The sequence below is a fragment of the Scyliorhinus torazame genome, chromosome 20, assembly GCF_047496885.1.
Source record: "Scyliorhinus torazame isolate Kashiwa2021f chromosome 20, sScyTor2.1, whole genome shotgun sequence".
In the NCBI taxonomy this organism is placed as follows: Eukaryota; Metazoa; Chordata; class Chondrichthyes; order Carcharhiniformes; family Scyliorhinidae; genus Scyliorhinus; species Scyliorhinus torazame.
Genome location: NC_092726.1, coordinates 26,067,402 through 26,086,864, shown reverse-complemented (window position 1 = coordinate 26,086,864; position 19,463 = coordinate 26,067,402). Strand labels below are relative to the sequence as shown.

At 49.9% G+C, this 19,463-nt stretch overlaps 1 long non-coding RNA gene across 1 annotated transcript; it reads left to right on the top strand.

Annotated features, from left to right (window-relative positions):
- Positions 1 to 11,607: 11,607 nt before the first annotated feature.
- On the top strand, positions 11,608 to 19,074 carry LOC140396747 (uncharacterized). Its single transcript, XR_011936615.1, has 3 exons — positions 11,608 to 11,656; positions 16,728 to 16,899; positions 19,000 to 19,074. It is a non-coding gene; the product is annotated as an uncharacterized lncRNA (long non-coding RNA).
- Positions 19,075 to 19,463: the final 389 nt, after the last annotated feature.

The following is a 19,463-nucleotide window of genomic DNA, read 5'->3' as shown; positions in this document are numbered from 1 at the left end:
CATCTTTGGACTGTGGGTGGAAACCGGAGCACCCGGAGGAAACCCACGCACACACGGGGAGGATGTGCAGACTCCGCACAGACAGTGACCCAAGCCGGAATCGAACCTGGGACCCTGGAGCTGTGAAGCGATTGTGCTATCCACAATGCTACCGTGCTGCCATATTTGGGTTGGGGGGACAAAGCCCACGCAAACACGGGGAGAATGTGCAAACTCCACACGGACAGTGACCCAGAGCCGGGCTCGAACCTGGGACCTCGGCGTCGTGAGGCTGCAGGGCTAACTCACTGCGCCACCGTGCTGCCCCAGCATACAAAACTTGCTAGTTGAGCTCTGTGATAGGACTGGAATAATCTAACAATCTTTATTGCCACAAGTAGGCTTACATTAACTCTGCAATGAAGTGACTGAAAATCCCCTCGTCGCCACATTCCGGCGCCTGTTCGGGTACAGAGATGGAGAATTCCGAATGTCCAATTCACCTAACAGCACGTCTTTCAGGACTTGTGGGAGGAAACCGGAGCACCCGGAGGAAACCCGCGCAGACACGGGGAGAACGTGCAGACTCCGCACAGACAGTGACCCAAGCCGGGAATCGAACCCGGGACCTTGGCGCTGTGGAGCAACAGTGCTACCATTCCGCTCTTCCTTTCAGACACACACACAAGTCTGTATGATAGAGTGTGGAGGATAAATTAAGTAATTGAGAATCCAGTAAAATGAAGGGGCTATGTTACTCTTGGCCATTTGGTGTCTTGGCTGAACTCTAGCACATTTTGGGGGTGAGGTGGTTTAAAGTTGTAGACAGACAATCTGTCCGTTCTTCTTGTGACAGAAGTGCTGGGTTGCATTCTTGTTTAAATCTCTACAAGCTTCTGGGTAGTCAAAATCACTAGACAGGGTTCAAAAGCTGTAAGCTGGATGGAGAGGGGGGGAGAGGCATGCATTCAGGATCTTGTCCCTTCAGCATCGCAGTTGCTTGCCCTGTCCTGCAGAGAAAGACGGTGCTTAAACCCACAAATGGCTGGCTCGCCACAAGACCTTCTCTCGCCAACTGCCCAGTGACCCAAATATGGTGATGGCTAGTGTATTCCAGTTACCTTGATTAGATCATGCGAATTCCTCTCAGTCAGGGTCCCATTGTCCAAATGGCCATGTCTAATGGGTTGTCGTCAACCAATGGAGAGCCCAGTTTGTTGCCTGGATGCTTTGCTGATGGGATAGGAGATGGTGCCTCCGTCAATGACTTCAGATACTTGATACAGCTCTGCAGACAGCTGCTCTCCATTTTAATAGTTTTGGAACACAGAAGGTGCAGCGATGCAAATGTGCAGCCCTCTTTGATTGTGATCACAGGTCCTGGAATGTGTGTTTCTTTAAAAATCAATTAGGGGTTCCAGTCCGTAAATACAAATATAGTCCGAAGTTCAGTATTAAATTAATAGGGGACCTTCTGGTAAAAACTCGGGATTGATGTGAGGGAGCTTCTCTTTGCAGTGTGTAAGATTAATGATTCTCCACTCGTGGATGGAAACTTGGACCGAGAACTGAACGGGGTGGTCAATAATGCATGTTCATAGAGTCGTAGAGGTCTACGTGACAGAAAAGGCCATTCGGCCCAAAACAACCACCTAACTATTCTAATCCCATTTTCCAGCACTTGGCCCACAACCTTGGCATCGCAAGTATATATCTAAATATTTCTTAAATGTTATGAGGGTCGCTGTCTCGTCCACCCTTTCAGGCAGCGAGTTTCAGGTTCCCACCACCCTTTGGGTGAAAAGGTTTTTCCTCAAATCCCCCCGAAATCTCCTGCCCCTTACCTTAAATCTGTGCCCCCTGGTTATTGACCCTCCGCTAAGGGGAAAAGTTCCTCCCTATCCACCCTATCTGTGTCCCTCGTAATTTTATATATCTCAATCATGCCTCAGTCTCCGCTGCTCCAAGGAAAATAGCCCCAGTCTATCCAAACTTTCTCCATAGCTAAAACTCTCCAACCCAGGCAACATCCTGGTAAATCTCCCCTTTGCTGACTGGGGCAATTAGCTCAAATGGTAGAGCACTCGCTTTGCATGTGAGAGGTAGTGGGATCGATGCCCACATTCTCCACTTTGATTTTATCTATGGGCGGCAGGGTAGCACAGTGTTTAGCACTGTTGCCTCACCGCGCCAGGGACCCAGGTTTGATTCCCGGCTTGGGTCACTGCCTGTGCGGAGTCTGCACGTTCTCCCCGTGTCTGCGTGAGCTTCCTCCGGGCGCTCCGGTTTCCTCCCACAAGTCCTGAAAGACGTGCTTGTTAGGTGAATTGGACATTCTGAATTCTCCCTCTGTGTACTGTAGCCATCTGGGATTGCCACTTACAAAGGATCCTGGGAAATATGGCTACTTGCAAAGTACCATGGGAAATATGGTCAACCCAGGACTCAGACGCTCAGGGCTTATGTATATTGGTAACTCAGATAACTAGACGCTATCGAAACCCCCAGCTACTTTGCATTCTAATGGCCCATTTCCCCAGAACAAAAGACCTGTACTCAGGTAACAGATACAGAAACAGAAACAGGGAGAGCCACTCCCTTTGCTCAGGGAGCCCAAAACGTCAAGGTCAATGACCACTCAGGACTCGCCCTGCCATCAAGGCACTGTCATAATATACACCAGTATATCATGGTGCAGACACACACTGATGGACATGCAGTGGGACCAATCAGCATACACAACACCACAGCCAATCACCAGTGAGAGCACACGCACTATAAAGACAGGGGACAGGAGAGTTCCCGCTCATTCTAGTAGCAGCCAGCTCGGAGCACAGAGCTCACAGCCTGCAACACAGACATTCACCATGTGCTGAGTGCATCACCTGGTTAGGACTAGGCAAGGGTCAACAGTTAAAGCTGGTATTGCATTTACCCACAGTTCAAGTATGTTAATATAGTTAACCTTATAGTAAAATAGAGTTGCACCACTTCCAGTGTTGGTGACCTCTTTGTGATCCAGAACACCCAACACATCATGGTACAAGGAGTGGTTGCATACTAGCACTTCTAAGACCAACCTGCAACTAATCAGCATTCCGGCATCCTGAAGTATGGAGAACATCAACCCGCCGCCGCTCCGCATCGCCGGCACCTCAGCGTACAAACAACCAGCAACGATACCCAGGCAAGATGTTCAATATCTGGGTTCCGCAGCAGCTCCAGTGCCACGGCGATCTCCGCGAAAACTGGCGGCCATTCCGGCAAAAGTTTGAAATCTTCCTGCTGGCAGCCGTACTGGAAGAAGTGGCCGATCCTGAAAAAACAGAGCTTCTCCTCACCATCGCCGGTGCCAGAGCGGAAGAAACCTTTAAAAACAAATTCAAGTTCTCCAAGGGGCAAAACAGGAGCGGCTTCCGGCCAGTCCTGGACAAATTCGGCAAATACTGTGAGGAAAACACGCTCCAACCAGCAAGGAAAGGTAAGAGAAGCGCCAGTACTCACCTCGAGGCCTAGATCCCGGAGCAGAGAACTAATTTGGTCGGCGGCCATCTTTCTAAAGGGACTCGTCTTGTGCACTTGTGCAGTTGCGCGACGCCGCGCATGCGCAATCACGAAAACAGCCATCAGTAAAGGAACCGCGATCTGAGCATGTGCAAACGCCCCCTACGTGCTACGTCACGCGCCTCATGACGTCAGAGGCCCCGGACCACGCCCATTTAAAGGAGAAACGTCCCAAATCAAAGAAAAAATCTTTTAAAGCTGTAAAACAACCTTCCTTCTCCTGGAATGACAGCACAATGCCTCAAATTGAATCAGGAAATGAAATAAATCTCCGAAGAACCCTGCAACAAGCAGTTATCTACCCCCAAACCGAGTCCGATTCCGACTTCCTGTAGACCAGTGACACTGAGGACCCGAAGGAGCCTTTTCGAGTCGCTGTTCTAACAAAGAACAGGCTGTCACCGAATCAAAACCACCAGCCGCTGTCGGTGCACAGCATTGATCCAGACGACGAGTGGTGTGTCACCCTGACGGTCAACCAATCCCAGATACGATTCCGCCTGGGCACTGGTGCTTCCGCTAATTTCCTAGCGTGATCAGCCTTTCAGACCCTTGGGGTTAAACCAACCATTCTTCCGTCGGCCTGCCAACTAGTGGACTACAATGGCAACGTCATTCCTGCTACCGGTTCATGCCAACTCGAAGTGACGCACAACTCGCGAAAAGCCATCCTTCCCTTTGAGATCGTGGGCTCCTCGAAGGACTGTCTGCTAGGCGCACAGGCGTGCAAACTCCTAAACCTCGTTCAACGAGTACACTCTCTCTCTCCAGAGGACACGTCTGACTTCCAGGATGCGGACTTCAGGGCGCAACTTAATGCCATCATCGACCAGCACCGCAATGTTTTCGAAGGCATGGGCACGCTTCCATACACTTACAAAATCCTGCTCAAATCCTGCACCTCGCAGAGTCCCAGCACCCCTCAAGGACCGCCTCAAACAGCAGCTGCAGGACCTCCAGGACCAAGGAGTGCTCTCCAGAGTTCCGGCGAGCTCCGGATCTGCATTGACCCAAAGGATCTGAATCGCAACATAATGAGGGAGCATTACCCTATCCCCAAGCGCGAGGAGATCACGTGCGAGATGGCTCGGGCCAACATCTTCACCAAACTTGACGCCTCGAAAGGATTCTGGCAAATTCAACTTGACAGGTCCAGCAGAAAGCTGTGTACCTTTAATACCCCGTTTGGCAGATACTGCTACAACAGGATGCCGTTTGGGATTATATCGGCATCAGAAGTATTCCACCGGATCATGGAGCAAATGATGGAGGGCATTGAGGGTGTGCGCGTCTATGTTGACGACATCATCATTTGGTCCACCACCCCGCAGGAGCATATCAGTCGCCTCCAGAGCGTTTTCAAATGAATATGGGACCAAGGCCTTCGCCTCAACAGAGCCAAATGTTCCTTCGGCCAGACGGAACTCAAGTTCCGAGGGGACCCCATCTCCCGGTTGGGTGTGCGGCCGGATGCGGACAAGGTGACAGCCATCACGGCCATGCAGAAGCCAGCGGATAAGAAGGCGGTCCTCCGATTTTTGGGCATGGTCAACTTCCTGGGGAAGCTCATCCCCAACCTCGCCTCCTATACCACAGCTCTCCGGAACCTGGTCAGGAAGACGACAGACTTCCAATGGCTTCCCGCCCACGAGCGCGAATGGGAGGAGCTTAAGACCAAGCTTACCACGGCCCCGGTATTGGCATTTTTTGATCCCACAAAGGAAACAAAAATTTAGACTGATGCCAGCCAATCCGGCATTGGGGCGGTGCTCCTGCAACACGATGAGGCCTCATCATGGGCCCCCGTTGCATATGCGTCACATGCCATGACCCCCACGGAACAGCGATACGCGCTGATCGAAAAGGAGTGCCTGGGCCTGTTGACTAGGGTCGACAAATTTCATGATTACGTGTACGGCCTCCCCCAATTCACTGTCGAGACCGACCATCGCCCGCTGGTCAACATGATATAAAAAGACCTGAATGATATGACTACTCGCCTCCAGCGCATTCTGCTTAAACTCCGGTGGTACGACTTCCAGCTCCTATACACCCCGAGCAAGGACCTGATCATAGCCGACACTCTGTCCAGGGCAGTCAACACCCCATGTGACCCAGAGGGGTTCGTCTGCCAGGTTGATGCCCATGTGGCCTTCACGGCCTCCAATCTGCCGGCCACGGATGAACGCCTTATCCACATTCGCCGCGAGACTGCGGCTGACCCCCTACTACAGCGTGTCATGCGCCACATGATGGACGGGTGGCTCAAGGGCCAATGTCCGCAGTTCTACAATATCAGAGACGATCTGGCAGTAGTCGATGGTGTCCTCCTGAAGCTGGACCGCATCGTGATCCCGCACAGCATGCGCCAGCTCGTTTTGGAACAGCTACACGCGGGCCATCTTGGCGTGGAGAAGTGCCGACGGAAGGCCCAAGAGGCTGTGTACTGGCCCGGCATCAAAGAGGACATCGCCAACACCGTGCTCAACTGCCCCACCTGTCAGCGGTTCCAGCCGGCCCAACCACGTGAGACCCTACAGCCCCATGAGTTAGTCACGTCCCCTTGGTCTAAGGTAGGCGTTGACCTGTTCCATGCGCTCGGCAGGGACTATGTTCTGATTGTAGACTATTTTTCGAACTAGCCGGAGGTCGTACACCTGCACGATATCACATCATCGGCGGTCATCCGTGCCTGCAAGGAGACCTTTGCTCGTCACGGCATCCCACTCACTGTGATGTCGGACAATGGCCCCTGCTTCGCAAGCCAGGAATGGTTCAACTTTGTCAGCAGGTACAACCTTGTGCATGTGACATCCAGTCCCCTGCACCCCCAATCCAATGGCAAAGCGGAAAAGGGCGTCCACATCGTCAAACGGCTCCTCTGCAAGGCTGCCGATGCAGGATCCGACTTCTACCTCGCCTTGCTGGCCTATCGCTCGGCCCCACTGTCCACTGTCCTGTCGCCTGCCCAGCTGCTCATGGGTCGCACCCTCAGGACCACGGTGCCGTCCATTCACGTCCCAGACCTCGACCACGTTCCGGTCCTTCAGCGGATGCAACAGTCTCGTGCACAACACAAGGCGGCGCATGACGCTCGGGCGACTGATCTCCCTGCTCTGGCGCCGGATGACAACGTCCGCTCCATCTTCCTGAGGGTGGCTGGTCTGCAACTGCTGTGGTTCTTCGGCAGGTGTCTCCCCGCTCGTTCCTGGTTCGTCTGCCAGATGGTTCCATTCGCCGCCGCAATCGGCGTGCCCTTCGTCTCGTTCCACGCTCGCTACGTGATCCTCCACTGGTGCCACACCCTCCTGTTGTCCCCAACCTGTGGAGATTCTGAATACTCTGCATCCTCTTCACTCTGCCGTGGCCCAGCCCGTTCCTCAGCCGGCAGCTCCTGACCCACCCTTGAGGCGGTCAACCAGAATTCGTCGCCCACCTCAGAGACTTGACTTATGAGTTTTACGATGTTGGACTCTTTGATCTGTTCTGTTATCCTGTTTCATCGTTCCAGTAGTTTGGATATAATGTTCATTTCGTTGTTGGTATGACACCCTATTTCTCTGCACCAGGCACCTTCCCGTGTAAATAGATTAGCCTCATGTACATAGTCATGTAAATAACACGCACACACATAGTCAGGTACATTCACTACACAATATTTATTGTCACGCAGGCACATATACTTTATATAAAAAGGGGGGATGTCATAATATACACCAGTATATCATGGTGCAGACACACACACACACACTGATGGACATGCAGTGGGACCAATCAGCATACACAACACCGCAGATAATCACCAGCGAGAGCACACGCACTAAAAAGACAGGGGACAGGAGAGTTCCCGCTCATTCTAGTAGCAGCCAGCTCAGAGCACAGAGCTCACAGCCTGCAACACAGACATTCACCATGTGCTGAGTGCATCACCTGTTTAGGACTAGGCAAGGGTCAACAGTTAAAGCTGGTATTGCATTTACCCACAGTTCAAGTATGTTAATATAGTTAACCTTATAATAAAATAGAGTTGCACCACTTCCAGTGTTGGTGACCTGTTTGTGAACCAGAACACCCAACACATCAGGCACCCGCCCCTTTATCGGTCAAAATCGAAGGCAGTAATCGGAGCCTGCCGAAATATTGGGACTAAAGCTAAGGACCGCCCAAAAGAGCGCGAAACCCCAGAAGGATAAAGAGAGACACTGCCATGTGTTCAGTCTCTCTTGGCCCCGGCGCTCGGTCTATCTTGGCCCCGGCCTACGCCTAAAACCAAGTGCAGCATCACAACTAGAAGACAAGTTCAAGACCAACGATCGCTACCAGATGGATGAGCCCAGCAGAAACGAAGTCACTTCTCCAGACCCAGCCACGCAAGATTCAAACAAAGGCCTTGTTCCTCTGCATAAAGCCGGGTGCCTGAAGTTAAGTACAGGTTGTTGTAGTGTTAGGTGTAATTTAGCTTGTAGTGTTTTATGTTGCGTGTCGAAGTAATTCTTGTGTGTAAATAAACTATCATTGAACTTGAACTAACTAACTGGTTGTTTGGTCTTTGATCGATATCCGGTTAAACCTTGTGGTGGTATCATTTGATACCTGGCGACTCTGAAAAGCAATATGATCATTAATAACATATCAGTATCCAGTTAAAAGAGCAATATTGTTGACATCTCCGGTGCGAATTGGCAACAGCACCCGAACAGGCGCTGGAATGTGGCGACTAGGGGACTTTCACAGTAACTTCAGTGCAGTGTTAATGTAAGCCTACTTGTGACACTAGTAAAGATTATTAGATTATTCCAGTGCTATCACATCACCCCTTAATGTGGATTCCAGAACTGCACACAATTCTCGAGCTGTGGCCTAACCAACGTTTAAACAGTTCCAGCATAGCCCCCCCTCCTCTTAAACTCTGTGCCTCGGCTAATAAAGGCAAGTATACCATATGCCTTCTTAACCACTGTATCTACCTAACACTCTACCTTAAGGGACATTGTTACGACACCCTGGGCTAGTGTGTGGTCAATTCCAGCCCCACCTTCCCTGGAGTCACCACACAAGTGAATTAACCAATAATTGTTGGACAAGTACCCGAGATCCTTGCCTGTCCAGGTTTGTAAACGTAGCACGGTAGCATTGCAGGGCAGCACGGTAGCATTGTGGATAGCACAATTGCTTCACAGCTCCAGGGTCCCAGTTTCGATTCCCGGCTTGGGTCACTGTCTGTGCGGAGTCTGCACATCCTCCCTGTGTGTGCGTGGGTTTCCTCCGGATGCTCCGGTTTCCTCCCACAGTCCAAAGATGTGCAGGTTAGGTGGATTGGCCATGATAAATTGCCCTTAGTGTCCAAAATTGCCCTTAGTGTCCAAAAATTGCCCTTTGTGTTGGGTGGGGTTACTGGGTTATGGCGATAGGGTGGAGGTGTGGACCTTGGGTAGGGTGCTCTTTCCAAGAGTCGGTGCAGACTCGATGGGCCGAATGGCCTCCTTCTGCACTGTAAATTCTATGAAATCTATGAAACACAATTACTTGTTATTTATGACAAGAACTATAATGAAACCTGCGGCAAACTCAACTGGTTAACTATTATCTAATCCCTAATGCCACACTTTAACTTGCCCCCACCCTTGACATACACAGGCACACAAGACAGACTAACACAGAGGGGAAGAAAAGGGTTAAAAAAAAAAAAGGAAAAACGTGCCTTTGGTTCAGATGGTGGTTTTCAGCACCGTACTCCTCTCCAAACCTCTCTTTCAGTTTGTAGGTTTTATTGTAGGTTCATTCAGGCCTCTGTGGTTTCAGAACTACTGCGCTGACGGGCTTTTCTGGTGAGAGATAGCATGTTCTGGTCTTTGTTTCCAGCCTGGCTTTCATGTTCGTTCAGGTTCTCTGCCAGTTCAGAAATGCAGCATTCCCAGCTTTTCTGGAGCAAACATGAGGGAGAGAGGGAGTAGCAGGATCTTGTCGGTGTTGCCAGAATCCAAACTGAAACTCCTTGGGAGCCTGAAAAATCATTCCACTGGGATGAGAGCCAATCCCCACCGGTTACCGGGCAGAGTACAACCTTTCGGGCCAATTCACTGGCTTCCAGCCAGTCAATCAAACCGAGTCGCACCCCACCTTTCTCTCTCTGGTGCTGGCATGTCTTCCAGCTCCTATTTAAACCAGCAGAGATGAGCATTCAGGCACAGAGCCTTTAAGTTTGTCTTTTTCACATTGTTTGTCTTGCTCCCAATATTTTTCACTGTGCTCCTGTGGTAGTCACCACTGTTGTGTTGTATATACTGCATATGAGGGTATTACGGTAGATCCCTGCCTGCTGGCTCCGCCCAGTAGGCGGAGTATTAATGTGTCTGCTCACCGAGCTGCAGCCATTTCGGCAGCAGCTGCAGGAGGCTACACATCTCTGCGTAATAAAGCCTCAATTACTCTCTACTCTTGTCTCGTCATAATTGATAGCGCATCAGCTCCTTTGAACCTGGCCCTTGGTCTCTCTGCCTACCACTTTCCTTATTCCCCTTTCTGTCTTTTGTTTTTGTTTTGATTCCCCCTCCTCCAACTCCTCATAAATACATAGATACATAGAAGATAGGCGCAGGAGGAGGCCTTTTGGCCCTTCGAGCCTGCTCCGCCATTCATCACCATCATGGCTGATCATCCAACTCAATAGCCTAATCCTGCTTTCTCCCCATAGCCTTTGATCCCATTCTCCCCAAGTGCTATTTCCAGCCGCCTCTTGAATACATTCAATGCTTTAACATCAGCTACTTCCTGTGGTAATGAATTCCACAGGCTCACCACTCTTTGGGTGAAGAAATGTCTCCTTATCTCTGTCCGAAATGGTTTACCCTGAATCCTCAGGCTGTGACCCCTGGTTCTTGGTAACATCTTCCCTGCATCTACCCTGTCTATTCCTGTTAGAATTTTATAAGTCTCTATGAGATCCCCCCTCATTCTTCTGAACTCCAGCGAGAACAATCCCAACCTAGTCCATCTCTCCTCATATGACAGTCCCGCCATCCCTGGAATCAGTCTGGTAAACCTTTGCTGCACTCCCTCGAGAGCAAGAACATCCTTCCTCAGAGACGGAGACCAAAACTGCACACAATACTCCAGGTGAGGCCTCACCAAGGCCCTGTACAATTGCAGCAACACATCCCTGCTTCTATACTCGAAACCTCTCGCAATGAAGGCCAACATACCATTAGCTTTCTTTACCGCCTGCTGCACCTGCATGCTTACCTTCAGCGACTGGTGTACAAGGACACCCAGGTCCCGCTGCACACTCCCCTCTCCCAATTTACAACCATTCAGGTCGTAATCTGCCTTCCTGTTTTTGCTTCCAAAATGAATAACCTCACACTTATCCAAATTATACTGCATCTGCCATTGATTTGCCCACTCGCCCAACCTGTCCAGGCCGTGCTGTAGGATCTCTGCATCCTCGTCACAATTCACCCTCCCGCCCCAACCCAACATCTGCAAACTTTGAGATGTTACATTTTGTTCCCTCATCTGCTTGCCTTAAAGACACTTGTCCATTAATCATCCATGGATCGAAAATAGTAACGGCAAAAATAATAGACAGAGGAAATGGGGGAATCAACAGGAAGTACCCGCACGACAGCCACACACCAAGGTACCTCTGATCCCCAGTGCTTCTTAGCTTCTGAAAAATGTGTGCAATTAATGGACTTCCATCTTCAAGTCTGAGGTACAAGATCAGAAAATGATGCCTGTCTTACGGTTACAAGGTAGGGGACCGGTTTAATGTGTGTTTAATCTGTAACAGCTAAATGGATTAACAGCTCCTCTGAAGGGAAATTAATTGCTGACGTATACATTTACACCTGTGCCCCACTGTGCCACTTTAAGGCAAACTTTTAGCCTGAGCACTTTGGAATCATAATTGGTCCCCCGGAGATTGATCAATTTGTTGGAGTTGATTTCAGCGGCTCAATAATTACAGGTATGGCTTGAGGGGATTATGGGTTGGTTTAATCCACTGCAGGATTCCACTCCCCCCCCCATTGGGATCTTAATGCCTGCATTGTATATATACAGCGGCTGAGATTTAAACTGAGCACAGGGCTCCGAGTCGCAACCAGACAAGGTAAGGGATTTCTTGTCCCCTCATTGTTATGCTGTCCTCCACGGTCAACTCTTTAATGCTTCGCTCCAGTTCCCTGAGCTAAAGGAGCCAGCTCCCAGCTGTATCATAGATCATAGGTCTCCCCACAGTGCAGAAGGAGGCTATTCAGCTCATTGAGTCTGCACCCGACCTGGGCCCTACTCCCCCCCGTCCTATCCCCGTAACCCCACCTAACCTGTACATCCCTGGCCACTAAGGGGCAATTTATCACGGCCAACCCACCTAACCTGCACATCTTTGGAACTGTGGGTGGAAACCGGAGGAAACCCACGCAGACACGGGGAAAACGTGCAAACTCCACCCAGACCCAAGGCTGGAATCGAACCCAGTTCCCTGGCGCTGTGAGGCAGGAGTGCTAACCACTGTGCCACTGCGCTGCCCACTTACATATTCCCAAGGAATCCCGTTCGAGAGTGTCGAGTGCCTGGCTTGGCCAGTTGACGGCAGTCAAATCTGCAATGAATAGTCAGTGCAGACTGGATGGGCCGAATGGCTTCTTCTGCACTATTATTCTGTGATTCCGCGAATAGTGAGCCTCAGAAATGTGGGTGTGGTGGAGCCTCGGTTTACAGTGAAGATGAGTAGGCGAGAGTGTTGACTGTGAGGGGAGGGATTTGCAGGAAGGAACAATTCTTGGGCTATGAGATAACGTTGGGGTGGGGGGGGTGGGAAAGGGAGAGAATGTGCAGGTGCTGGTCAATATCCTAGAGAAGATGCAATGGGCTGAATGGTCTTTCCTTAACCGCTGGCGGCTCACTTGAGCTCCTATTAATAGGAGCAGACTGATACTGGAGGGTTTGGGGTTAGGAGGTATTTGCTTGTAACTTGTATCTCTGCAAATAAATCAGTGTGCAAAGATTATTAGTAATAACGCTGTGATATTCTCATATAATGGAATAGGGGGGCGTGACCGGTTTAATTTTCATAGAATTTACAGTGCAGAAGGAGGCAATTCGGCCCATCAAGTCTGCACCGGCCCTTGGAAAGAGCACCCTACTTAAGCCACATAACCCAGTATCCTCACCCAACCTTTGGACACTAAGGGGCAATTTATCACGGCCAATCTACCTAGTCTGCACATCTTTGGACTGTGGGAGGAAACCGGAGCACCCGGAGGAAGCAAACGCAGACACGGGGAGAACGTGCAAACTCCACACAGACAGTCACCCGAGGCCGGAATTGTACCCGGGACCCTGGAACTGTGAGGCAGCAGTGCTAACCACTGTGTCACCGTTGGATTAGAGGCAGGAAGATTTCAAAGGTCGAACTCGTGGGCAGCACGTTGCACAAGTGGATAGCACTGTGGCTTCACAGCGCCAGGGTCCCAGGTTCGATTCCCCACTGGGTCACTGTCTGTGCGGAGTCTGCACGTTCTCCCCGTGTCTGTGTGGGTTTCCTCCGGGTGCTCCGGTTTCCTCCCACAATCCAATGACGTGCAGGTTCGGTGGATTGGCCATGATAAGACCATAAGACATAGGAGCGGAAGTAAGGCCATTCGGCCCATCGAGTCCACTCCACCATTCAATCATGGCTGATTTCAACTCCATTTACCCGCTCTCTCTCCATAACCCTTAATTCCTCGAGAAATCAAGAATTTATCAACTTCTGTCTTAAAGACACTCAACGTCCCGGCCTTATCCCGTCCCGGATAAATTGCCCTTAGTGACCAAAAAGGTTAGGAGTGGTTATTGGGTTACAGGGATAGGGTGGAAGTGAAGGCTTAAGTGGGTCGGTGCAGAAGCGATGGGCCGAATGGCCTTCTGCACTGTATGTTCTATGTTCAATAAGAAGGGCGTGAAAGCAAGTGGTTTGATGTGATGATGGGATCACAAAAACTTAAATAAGAATTTACATAAGGCAAAGAAAGAAGTAGTTTGAAGTTGGCTGTTGAATTTCAAAGGGAAACATATAAGATTGTAAAAAAATGAGGCAAAGATAGTGTAGGTTTATTTTTAAAATAAGGAAACATAGAAAAATAGGAGCAGGAGTCGGCCATTTTGCCCTTCGGACCTGCTCCGCCTTTCGATATGATCATGGCTGATCCTCTATCTTAACACCACACTCCCGCACTCTCCCCAGACCTGTGAGAACCAGTTTTCTGTCACACTCAGTGAACGCTACAGCATCAGGGTACTGCGTGGTAAAGCTATTGGAATTTTAGAGGTGAGAAAATCTATAAGGACTGTTGCCATCAAAAGGGTGAGCTGGGGGCGGGGGGTCAGCTCTGACTTTATTTGAGGCCAAAATCTTTTTGGGGGGGATCGTTTAAAACATACTGTTAACTACGTAAAGGTGTTCTTGTATTTATTTATTTTAAAAAATAAATTTAGAGCACCAAATTATTTTTTTTCCAATTAAGGGGCAATTTAGTGTGGTCCACCACCTACCTTGCACAACTTATGGTTGTGGGGATGAGACCCACGCAGATACGGGGAGAATATGCAAACTCCACATGGACGGTAGGGCAGCACGGTAGCATTGTGGATAGCACAATTGCTTCACAGCTCCAGAGTCCCTGGTTCAATTCCCCGCTGGGTCACTGTCTGTGCGGAGTCTGCACGTCCTCCCCGTGTCTGCGTGGGTTTCCTCCGGGTGCTCCGGTTTCCTCCCACAGTCCAAAGATGCGCAGGTTAGGTGGATTGGCCATGATGAATTGCCCTTAGTGTCCAAAATTGCCCTTAGTGTTGGGTGGGGTTACTGGGTTATGGGGATAGAATGGAGGTGTTGACCTTGGGTAGGGTGCTCTTTCCAAGAGCCGGTGCAGACTCGATGGGCCGAATGGCCTCCTTCTGCACTGTAAATTCTATGATCATCTATGACAGTGACCCGGGGCCGGGATCGAACCTGGGTCTTCAGCATTGCCAGGCAGCAGTGCTAACCACTGTGCCGCCCAACTTTAATGTAAAATCTAGTTACTCCTCATAATACACAAATTGCAAAACCGTTCTGGCAGCTGCCTCATGTCGCCCAAGGGATTTGGGCAGCTTGTCTGTTACCTGGTGTCATGAATCATACTGCACTATGCAAGGCCCCTTTGATATATTGGACACCTGTAATAATGAGATATTTCTATACAGTGTCTAATGTTACTGTAACTGTAGACATTCTTTATAGAAAAGCAATCCTTACTTTTATCGATGACCTGGGATTTTTATAGAACTATTCCAAGTAATGCAGCATGGTAGCACAGGGGCAGCACGGTAACACAGTCAGTGGTCAGCACAGTTGCTTCATGGCTCCAGGGTCCCAGGTTCGATTCCCAGCTTGGGTCACTGTCTGTGCGGAGTCTGCACATTCTCCCCGTGTCTGCGCGGGTTTCCTCCGGGTGCTCCGATTTCCTCCCACAAGTCCAAAGATGTGCGGGTTAGGTGGATTGGACATTCTGAATTGCCCCTTAGTGTCCAAAAAATGTTAGGCAGAGTTACTGGGTTACAGGAATGGGGTGGAGGTGCGGGTTTAGATAGGGTGCTCTTTCCAAGGGCCGGTGCAGACTCGAGGAACCTAATGGCCTCCTCCTGCTCCTAATTTCTGAGTTTAAAGGATTCTGGGGGTTACAAAGAACAGAGAACAAAGAAATGTACAGCACAGGAACAGGCCCTTCGGCCCTCCAAGCCCGTGCCGACCATGCTGCCCGACTAAACTACAACCTTCGACACTTCCTGGGCCCGTATCCCTCTATTCCCATCCTATTCATGTAATTTTCAAGATGCCCCTTAAATGTCACTATCGTCCCTGCTCCCACCACCTCCTCCGGCAGCGAGTTCCAGGCACCCACTACCCTCTGCGTAAAAAACTTGCCTCGTACATCTCCTCTAAACCTTGCCCCTCGCACCTTAAACCTATGCCCCCTAGTAATTGACCCCTCTACCCTGGGGAAAAGCCTCTGACTATCCACTCTGTCTATGCCCCTCATAATTTTGTATACCTCTATCAGGTCGTCCCTCAACCTCCTTCGTTCCAGTGAGAGCAAACCGAGTTTATTCAACCGCTCCTCATAGCTAATGCCCTCCACACCAGGCAACATCCTGGTAAATCTCTTCTGCACCCTCTCTAAAGCCTCCACATCCTTCTGGTAGTGTGGCGACCAGAATTGAACACTATACTCCAAGTGTGGCCTAATTAAGGTTCTGTACAGCTGCAACATGACTTGCCAATTCTTATACTCAATGCCCCGGCCAATGAAGGCAAGCATGCCGTCTGCCTTCTTGACTACCTTCTCCACCTGTGTTGCCCCTTTCAGTGACCTGTGGACCTGTACACCTAGATCTCTCTGACTTTCAATACTCTTGAGGGTTCTACCATTCACTGTATATTCCCTACCTGCATTAGACCTTCCAAAATGCATTACCTCACATTTGTCCAGATTAAACTCCATCTGCCATCTCTCCGCCCAAGTCTCCAAACAATCTAAATCCTGCTGTATCCTCTGACAGTCCTCATTGCAATCCGCAATTCCACCAACCTTTGTGTCGTCTGCAAACTTACTAATCAGACCAGTTACATTTTCCTCCAAATCATTTATATATACTACAAACAGCAAAGGTCCCAGCACTGATCCCTGCGGAACACCACTGGTCACAGCCCTCAAATTAGAAAAGCACCCTTCCATTGCTACTCTCTGCCTTCTATGACCTCGCCAGTTCTGTATCCACCTTGCCAGCTCACCCCTGATCCCGTGTGACATCACCTTTTGTACTAGTCTACCATGAGGGACCGTGTCAAAGGTTAATTAAGACAACTCTTTGGTGGAACGGTTAGCACTGCTGCCTCACGGCGCCGAGGACCCGGGTTCGATCCCGGCCCCGGGTCACTGTCCGTGTGGAGTTTGCACATTTTCCCCGTGTCTGCATGGGTCTCACCCCCACAACCCAAAAGATGTGCAGGGTAGGTGGATTGGCCACGCTAAATTGCCCCTTAATTGGATAGCAAACACATTTCTTTTCAAATCTATTATTTTCTCCAGTTTTTTAAAAACATTATTCAATATTTTTCCAACTGACGAATAAATCAATCTATGTTTTAAAATTTGCAGCTCACGACGCCCTCGCTCTCCCAGAATGTCACCCACGATGAAACTGCTGGTCTGTTTTGCGCTGGGGGGCGCCATCTTTGTCAACTTCTTGTCTGCGCAACATTGGTCCTTCGATCTGCGGCCTGGTGGGAAACGGGAAGCTGATGAAGACCTTGTTGAATCATCCCAGGAGGTCGGTACCTCCACTCTGTGTTTTCCCCAATTCCAGTGTGTTCTTGCGTCTTCCTCCTCCCCTTCGGAATCCACACAGGGTAGCACAGTGGTTAGCACTGTCGCTTCACAGCTCCAGGTGTCTCCGGTTCGATTCCCAGCACTGCCTGTGCGGAGTCTGCCCGTTCTCCCCCGTGTCTGCGCGGGTTTCCTCCGGGCGCTCCGGTTCCCCCCCCCCCCTCCCGAAAGACGTGCTTGTTAGGGTGAATTGGACATTCTGAATTCTCCCTCCGTGTACCCTAACAGGCGCCGGAATGTGGCCTCATCGGAGTTTAGAAGAATGAGAGGGGATCGCGCTGAAACGTATAAAATCCTTTTAGATTTTAATGGCATCAAAGAGCATTTTGGTTCCAGCTACAGGAGGCACAACATCTTGTTCAATAAATTGATGCACCGTCAGTTACCACGAGACAAGAATGGTGGAACAATCGAGGCATTATTGAACAAGCTGTTGTGCCTCCTGTAGCTGGAACCAGAATGGCTGCAGCGCAGGAGAGCACATACCCCACTTGCTGGGCGGAGCCAGCAGGCAGGGATTTACCATCGTACCTGTAATATATGGGCAGTGCCGTAATACATACAATATACCACTAGCGGTGTTTACCACAGGGAGAAAGTGGGTATATGGCTTCGAGGTCAAAGATTAGCCATAGTGAATGGTGGAGCAAGCTCAAAGGCCGAATCGCCTACTCCTGTTTTCTATCTTTCTATGTTTAATCTTGTTGAAGGTAACACCTGGAGGAAGGGACTGAAGGGTCAGGGTCAACATTATGAGATTGTATCCCGTGTTAATTGGAGATTAATGGTGTTTTATCGTACCGAGGCATCGCTCAATCTATAAATAGGAGGAGATAAAAACTGGAGTTGTTGTGTTGGGAGGTCCATAAGAGTTAGGAACAGAATTAGGCCACTCGGCCCATCGAGACTGCTCCGCCATTCAATCATGGCTGATATTTTCTCATCCCCATTCTCCTGCCTTCTCCCCATAACCCCTGATCCCCTTATTAATCAAGAACCTATCTATCTCTGTCTTAAAGACACTCAGTGATTTGGCCTCCACAGCCTTCTGCGGCAAAGAGTTCCACAGATTCACCACCCTCTGGCTGAAGAAATTCCTCCTCATCTCTGTTTTAAAGGATTGTCCCTTCAGTCAGAGATTGTGTCCTCTTATTCTAGTTTTTCCTACAAGTGGAAACATCCTCTCCATGTCCACTCTATCCAGGCCTCGCAGTATCCTGTAAGTTTCAATAAGATCCCCCCCCTCATCCTTCTAAACTCCGAGCACAGACCCAGAGTCCTCAACCGTTCCTCATACGACAAACTCTTCATTCCAGGGATCATTCTTGTGAACCTCCTCTGGACCCTTTCCAAGGCCAGCACATCCTTCCTTAGATATGGGGCCCAAAACTGCTCACAATACTCCAAATGGGGTCTGCCCAGAGCCTTATACAGCCTCAGGTGTACATCCCTGCCCTTGTATTCTAGCCCTCTCGACGTGAATGCTAACATTGCATTTGCCTTCTTAACTGCCGACTGAACCTGCACGTTAACCTTAAGAGAATCCTGAACAAGGACTCCCAAGTCCCTTTGTGCTTCTGCTTTCTGAAGCATTTCCCCATTTAGAAAATAGTTCCTCCTTCCAAAGTGCATAACTGATGCACAATCAATAACTCTCGAGACAAGGTGAGTCATAACTGATAGGCTTTAATCAGCTAGAACTGTACCCAGCAGCTTCGAGACAGAAAGTGAAGGCTGCTGGGATGGCATTGGTTCTTATACCCCGCCTCTCAGGGCGGGGCTATGCACATTAGCCGATGGGAGACTCCTAGGTCTAGCCAATGGTCATTCACCCCTCAGGTACTGCAATACCTGGTATTACCACAATAACCTCACACTTTTCCACATTGTATTCAATCTGCCACTTCTTTGCTCGCTCTCCTAGCCTGTCCAAGTCCTTCTGCAGCACCCTGTCCTTGTCAGAGATTCGAAGCCGGTGTTTTGCAATGAATGTGTCCCTGTGGGCGAAAAACGCGCGGTCTAACGTTATTGTCCTTCATTCCAGGACGCCGGGAATGTGGATGGGCTGACGCACAACAGACGGATGGAATTTCCCTCCCCTGATTGTTTGCGAGGGACTTTGGTAAGCAGGGGATTTGACAATGGCGGCCGGTGCAGCAGCGTCCGTGCGTCGCGCTCCCTCTGAACACGTTTCTCAACAACCTTGGCTGTTGGCTTTGATAGGTGCTTATCTTTGCTCTTTATCCCTTTCCCGGTACGATTTCCTTGGCCAGAATTCTGCTCTTCTATAAACCTCCCCTTCAAAGTGCCGCTGAGTGTTAACCTTGCCTTGTCGACCACAGCAACCTGCACACTCAAGCAGAATTTAACCATCTCGTAATCGGTTACGCTGTCTGGCCGATAGTTACCTGTTTTCTTGTCTCCCTCAGTTTTACTTTGGCAGTTTTCCAATCCTCTGGTACTTTCCAGAATTGAAGAATTCTTGGACGATTACGACCAGTGCATCTC